The following is an 8,456-nucleotide window of genomic DNA, read 5'->3' as shown; positions in this document are numbered from 1 at the left end:
AATGAGAAAGCATCATGTGAAAATAAAACAAAAGCAACCACCGATCCTGTTTGCAAATTTGCCAATAAAAATCTGTGGCCGTAAATTGCACCCGGCATTAATCGATTTTTAAAATGTGTATAGTAATTTTAGCTTATATTATCTAACTATTTGAGTGACCTTGAATTTATAGATATTTTTTTAAACGCTATTATACATTTTATTTACGATATCTTGATTTAAAATTAAAACCACCGTATGTCTAAAAAATCCAAACATTTATTTCTATAACCGTATAATAATCTGTAATAAATTTACGAATCATATTTTACTAATTCAATTTAGTCAAAAACAAAATTTAATTAGAACTTATAAAAATAAAAATTTTGCAATATTAAATGAAAATTGAGGTTATAGGTAAAATAAAGATGAAGTTTAGTGTAAAAACGTGTAAGGTATTTTAAAAACTTTCGGAGAAAACTTTTAATTACGTAAAAAAAAATATAAATAATAATCATGAGATTGATGTACAACAATTACAATAAAAAATTTTGTAATAAAATCCTATCATAAAAATAATGTTTATTATATGAACTGTATCCATGATAATGTCACGTTCATAACAATATCGTTGTTCGTACTTTTTTAAATTGTTGTGAACGTTACTTTTAGAAATATCGAATAAAATAGTTTATTATACCTACTCAGTAGCTATTTATGTACATAATTATGGATTTAATAGATTTTTAATGTTACTCATAATATGAATGATAATTACAAATGGTAATATAATTATATTATTATTTGTAATAGATAATAGTTTATACTATATATATATATATATATATTGATAATTTCGATTTCATTTGTCTCGATTTCACAAAAATGAAGGATATTTTGGACCAAATAATGACATATTTTGTGGCCTTCTCATAAATATACTTTATACTTTATATTTTGTATTTTTGTTTTAAAATTGTATAATATTTTCTGTGAAAATTATGGAATTTTTTTCTTTTATTCTTTATTTTAAATTAAAATTTAAGTGTTAAACAATCTATGCAAGTTTTGTACATTAAGCTTAAGTAATAATGAATAAGGTATTAAGGTTTGACAAAAAGGCTTGATAAGAGTAGCAAGGTCCCGGGTATGGAGAACAAGTTAATGGGAAAATAAAAATTAGTAATTTTTACTGTGATAATGCTGGAAAAACTGTCGTCACCTGTTGATGGCTATTTTTATAAATGTAATGTTCTGACGATGAACACGTCTTATTCAATGTAGTAAAAATTTGAAATTCTAACACTCATAGAAAATCAACGTTACTTATTTCCGGTAATTTTTTTCTGTTATAAGTAGAGAAACTTTTGAGGACTTTTGTATTAAATTGTCAAGCATTACCGCCTAACCAAAAAAGTTTTATTGCCATTTTGTACCCTTAACTACTATAGTATAGTTACTATATTTCATATGTAGATCATCTTTCAATTATTACATAAAAATAACCTACGAATACTAACTAAGCAGTGGCGTATTTAGGGGGGGCAAAGGGGGAGGCCCCTTGGTCTGTGTAGTACATATAATAGTATAACACAATACATTGTCAATACTACTCAGTAGTCAGTACTCGTATTATACTTATAATAATGATTTGATATGAAAACCAAAATAAAAAAAGTAAAATGTAAATACGCATTGTCTTGCGATACCTAGCATTCCTAGATTCATCTAGTGGGCCCCTCCCTTGAAAGATTTCTGGCTACACCGTTGACTATAACTCTACATCCTTTAGACTCTTTAGAGCTTTAACAATATTTTAGTTTTTGAAAATATTTGAACTCGTGAAAATCGTAATATAATTGTTTTGTAATTAGAAGAAAGAAAATCAGTACATACAATATTTTATTTTAAGCGCCCAAATGTATTCATGTGTAGCTCGTTACAATAGCATAATAAATAATTAAGTTTCGACTGTTTCGAGCCTGTTACGTTACCCTACTACACGTAGGGTTCTAAATTTGAAATATTTCACTTGAAATATTGAAAAATATTTTTTCTTTTTTTAAACGTGTTCGGTTAAAGTTAATTAGAAATATATTGACTATATACAGAAAATATTGATACTAAATATGCAAAAATATGCACTATACATTTTTAATATTTATCACTTGTATTATTAATAGGATCCCTATTGGTTATTATTATTATTATTTATTATACATATTTTCTTTGTTTTAGACAATAAACCAACTTTTGAAAATGTTCACTTGCAATTTGACGTGTTTATTAACTCTAAGATATAATAATTTATATTTTATTTTTTATTACAATTAAAATATTTCAAGAAAATAAATTTCATGAAATTTTAAAACCCTAACTACACGTCGTAGTAACGTGATGATTACACTTTACGAAATAATCGGACGAGACGGCGGCGAGGCGATCACGGCCTCGGCGAGTCGTCGTCGGTGCGGCGCGCGCGTACATGGACCCCTGGTACCGGCACGGTCGGTTTAACCCACAGATTCCGCCGGGTTAAACGCCGCCGGCCGACACCGTGGCCCGCAGGGCCGACCACCGCGGTACGCGCCGCGTTTTTCCACAACGTCGTTTCGGATCCGTTTCACCGTGCGCGCCCGACTAGGATACCATCGACGCGACGGCGACGTTTTTTGTCGGCACCGGACGCGGTCGGCGGCGTCGGCGAACACGCGCGCCCGACACGGTTTGCTTTTCGCTGGCATAGACGTGTGTCTGTCCACCGTGCAACGTAGCGCCGGCTATCAGGATCGCAGGAACCGTGCAGCGTACGGTCTATCGCGTTGCAACGCCGCCGTCACTGCAGTTGTTATTAATAATTTATATTGTTGTCGTCGATTAGTACAATATTATTAATAAAAACCGTCATTTACCGCCATTTTTCAATTTTTGTGGCAATTGGACGATTGTCCATTACAAATGTATTATAATATTACTATACGTTTAAAACGCTTGAGGATAATATTATAAAATATGTTTTCTGTTGATGATATTGGCAATAGCGCAGAATGGCCAGAATACGCAGTGATAAAATTCCTACAAAAATGTCGGATATTGCTGCGACCACTTACCATCACTAATGAGCAATTGTATTTATTATTTATATCCAGGGCTTGGAACTTATAAAACTATAATATTTACCTTTTATCGCCTTTAATGTGCACTTAAAAACGGCAAATTATGTGCTGTAAATAGCGCACTAAAAACTGGAAGACGCGCGAAACAAAATTGTAAAAATAAATATTTAATTTAATTTTTTTTTCTTAATACTTCATAATTTATGCATAATTACTTTAGTTAGTAATGCTATTATAATAATGGCATTATACGGTAAATAACTATAAGGTGCTCACTGTTCAGGAATTAGGCTATAATAAACTTCCAAGCCCTCTTTACATTTGTATATAATCCGTGTAGACCATAGCATATCATAATACTTACAAATACGGTATTTCTAATCAACTATTCATTCGACAAATGAATAGGTGGACGAATTTCGTACGTATTTTTGCATCGGGTCGTCATTGCCTCGTTGATACTGCGGAATCCAGTGACTGCGGATGATATAGTAACATTATTTTGTTAATTATTTATGTGTATATTATAATATTATAAAATAATTTAATTGTTGTATGGAGTAGGTAAACCTGGGTATATATTATTATTATATACTTTTACTCTACATATTATGTAATTGTAGTCGATGTGTTTCCCTGGCCGGGAAATGGTTGACTACTTGAATTTAGATATTATTTGTTTTAAAAATTAAAACCCGTCAAACCCTGTAGGCTACAAGTCCTAAAGTTTTGTCTGACTTTTGGCCTGTTTATGTGATAATTGGTATTATCTGCAGTCCCAAAACGCAATATTGTATACATACTGTATATAGGTACTAATATGCTACAGTAAATTAATAAGTGAAATTTAATGTGAAAATTAAATAAAATATTAAAATTCAATATTTATTAACCGACGATTGTTTATAATATTCAATTAAAATGTTTAAAACCACAAAATTCGGGTTACCGCTACAGATGATGAAATTTTGTGTCAGAATGGTTTCTCAATTTTTCTCTACCGTAATAGTCGGGTACTTTTCAAATGTGAATGCCCAAAAACAAACCATTAAAAGATAATAACGACAAATGTTGATCAACAATAAGACATATATATATATCAAAATATCAAAATAATTTTCAGTTTCGCACTAATAACTCAATGTATTGATAAATCATAAATGATAATATTGTAATTTGTAAACCATTAAATATACAAAACGTATTGGTACTTTTAAATTTTTAATAATAATTAGTAACTAATAAAAGAAATTGAATATCATTAAAAAAATACCATTGGTTTGTATATTTTGTATATTATATAAGATATAACTATTATTATGGTAAGTATTTAATATATTTTTAATAAGTTTTCTGCATTATCGATTGAATATAAAGTACGACTAACTAGGTAAGTACTAACTACTAATAACTATATACATAAGTTTACCAAGAAACTATACAATTAACTATGGTTACTGCGTTAGTTCTTGCAGTCAATTCACAGAAAATACTTAAAATTATTCGATAATGTTTTGAAAATTAATAAATTGTATAAGGTGAACATTTTTAACCTTAATCATTTTTATCGCGTAAATCACGTTTTTTATACGGTTTAAATATTATAATATATTGAATACTATCCTAATTTATTATTTAACCTTTTTATGGCTTTTATTTTCTCATAGATAATAGTAATACGACCTATATATTGTCTAAAATCTTTTTGTACTTTCTCATCATTGTTAAACTGAATATGTTTAGATATCGGTTAGTAATAAACCTTTCTAATAAAAATTCAATCTGTGGTTTTATACTATAAACCTGAACATTGAAACCACGACATATTAAATAGATTCAAGTAGAAAAGAAACGCTAAACCATTATTATAGGTGAATAAGTGTTAAAATATATTAAAGTAGACAATAGTCCATTAAAAATGGTTTTTAAATATTGTAGAACCGAGTAAATTCCAATCATGTAAAAAATTTATTATAATAAAATTAGTAATACGTGACAGATAGTGAGTTTCACCGACCATAGATATATGGTGGCACCAAACCAGATTCACTGTACACCGGAAAAACATTTTTTAAGTTTATTTACTATACTGAGCTAAAATATGATATAGTATAGGTAATATAACAACCATTTTTTTTCGACACGATTGGGCAAATTTGTCGCATTATTAAAGTCCAAAGGTGAAAGGATCGAATAAAAAATATACTGCGATGTTGTCGTACGCCTTAACACTGCAACAGACTATAATATTATACATAGTAGTACGGTCCAACTTACTCCAAGCCCTGCTACAGGTGAAAAAGTAATCAGCTGGTCAATTCCCAGCCCTATATAAGGGCACAGCACGCCAGTCTGCACAGGTTTAGCTAGTATTATTCATTTACATGAGACGTCAGATTTATTAAAATAAAATAAATGTTTATGTAAATATTTTGTGTTAGCCATATTTATTGTTATAATTAAATAACTTTGGATAAGAATAAAGAATAAACGATGATGTTCGGTTACCAAGCCGCAATTGACGGGGAGATTGACCTGTAAAACGGACATCGACAGCCACTGAACCGCCGCCGTGACTTGATAATAATATTCTCAATCGTGTTGTCAGCGGATATTTTCAGATGTGGCGCAATCCTGTCTTCAATAATATGTATTATGCTTAATAATGTCATAAAAAAATATAATATGCAAATTCGTTCTTCGTTGGGCTATATTGACTGATTTTTTACCCGACACAGTCTTTTCATCTATTACTATAATTATATGTTAAACACTTTATACAGAACTATATATAGGATTTTATATTAGAATCTTGGAAATAAGACTATACCTAAATTTTAATTTTATCAGTTATTTATTATTATTTAAAAAGCTTTGACAAGACAAACAATGTATATATTTTTTAGACAAATTGATAATATTATTTAATTCCATATTTCTATACGTCATATTATAATTACTAATCAGAGCCACTTTATACATTCTGAAAAAAATATAATAAAAATTATACATTAAATGTATTTATAAATTTTATAAAATCGAATCACTTAAACACATATATGCATCAACAATATATAAATTATAATTTCTAAAAAATGGTAACCACATAAATCAATAAAAATTGTTCCACATAAGTATAATTGCATATCTAGTTGCGTTATATAAACACTAGCCACGAATGATATAATTGTATAACACAATACTATTGTCTATTTTCAGAGGTAATAATAAGTACTATAACTATAAAAATAAAAAGTATAAAAAGAACATTTTTTTATGTATTTATCAGTCAAATAATTACTATAGTATACTATTTTTAAGCAGAAAAATAGTAAATCTTCTATTGATTGTGGATCTTATGTAGCTTATGATGAGGTGACGAGTAGGACACATAATATGACGTTATACATTTATAAGCTATAGTTACGTACTAAATTATACTGACGTTTGCGAGGCTTATCATAAAAAAATAATATTATTCATTATTCAAACAGATAATACAACTACTCAATTTCAATAAAAAAAAAAGTCGAAAAGGTTGTTTTATAGAAACAAAGAAACAACTATATGACAAACGACTACTTAATTTAAAGTGACTTTCTAAACATTAAAAAAAAAAAAACTTTGCTTAATTTATTAATGCTTATTTATAATAATAATAATAAAAATAATAAAAATAATTAAAAAAAAAAACTGTAAAAACTATTCATAGCCAAAATGATCACTAAAAAAAAAAAAAAATAAACACAATAAGATGCTAAACAATTGTTTAATTTGTTAAGCTTAATTAAATACAAAACAGAAAATAGCATAATACTTACTATTTAATAAAAAAAATCATCGTAGGTTTTATTTCTAAAAAACTCTTCTTAAACAATATCTTGATTTCTACTATATAAAATCAACTCCCTGCCCAAGTTTCAATTTTTTTCTATCCCCGCAGTTGACTGTCATTCAATCACATTTTAGAGTTGTTATTTAGTTTTATTCCCTTGAGCTTCTTTTTTTTTAGCTTTCGAGTTATCTCCATACACTAAAATTCATCAAAATCAGTTCAATGGTTGAACTATAAAAACACAACAGAGTTAATTTCGCATTTATACCTACTCGTAATATAAAGTTTGGATTAGCTTTATGTCAACTTCATATAACGATATTACTATTTGTATAGGTACCTAAGTTAATCAATGTCATTATTACTATGATTCAAGCCTCATTCCTTATAATTAATATTGATTTTATTTTACCTTAAATAATAATATAATTTGTATTTTATTAATATTATGTATAATGGCATTAAAGTGCGAATATATTGGAGAGAATTAATAAAGTAAACGCAGAAATCAGATATATCACTATTTTAAATCTACTTGTTATGTATACATACACATAATACATAAAAAAAATTATATGTGACCATAATTGTATTAAGGAAATCCTTATAATGTAACAATTTTTAAATCTGTATTTACAATTTACATAATAACTTTACTATAACAATTGAATTAATTAATCTATTTATATAATATCATGTATTTGAGCTGTGTAACATGAGACATTATAATAATATGTACAATATAGGCATTATAGTGATATAATAATATAATCAATTTAAATTCGAACATATTATACAATTATCGTTTTAGCCAGTCGTCGAATTATTTTTTACGTTCCTTATTGCGTTTGTGTAAATACCAAGTTGTGTATATCAATTTTTTTTTCATGTTTGTGGTAAAAATAACAATCAATATCCTATAACACACATATTTATTAATTAAATTTGTTGAACACCAGAAAGATACTAATCGTCGCACGTGCGTTTCAAAATTAAAATGTTTATCACAAAATGTCACACGGTTATCGAACAAACGGTGACACCGTCTAGCCAATGGTTTGCGCAAAACCGTTTCGAAACGCCATATTCTGTTTTCCGGTCGTAATTTAGGGCCGTGACCAACAAATACCGAATACTTTGGTCTGAATTTGAAAATATATGGACTACTATCCAAATAGAAATAACAATTGACGAGCAGCTCGAAACTGCGGTTAGAAGGATACCGGAACATTATTGCCATTTAAACGGATCAGCTCCAAGCTTATACCTATTGCAGACGTATTGAATATTTTGAACCCAGCGTAATAAACGATTCAATATTATGGGACGCTTGTATGCCACTATAATCGTGTATCTAAACTATTGATGTCATAAGTCATGTGTATTATAGTTTATTTGGTGATAGATACGAGGCTAATATTCTATTATTTATACAAACAGAAACAAAATAAACAACAGTGAGAGGACTTCTTGGAAAAAAAAATACTAAAACCACAGCAATGACGGTCGGTTGTAGCGAGGGAAGA

This window comes from Rhopalosiphum padi, chromosome 2, assembly GCF_020882245.1.
Source record: "Rhopalosiphum padi isolate XX-2018 chromosome 2, ASM2088224v1, whole genome shotgun sequence".
Lineage (NCBI taxonomy): Eukaryota > Metazoa > Arthropoda > Insecta > Hemiptera > Aphididae > Rhopalosiphum > Rhopalosiphum padi.
Note: the sequence above shows the minus strand (reverse complement) of the source record.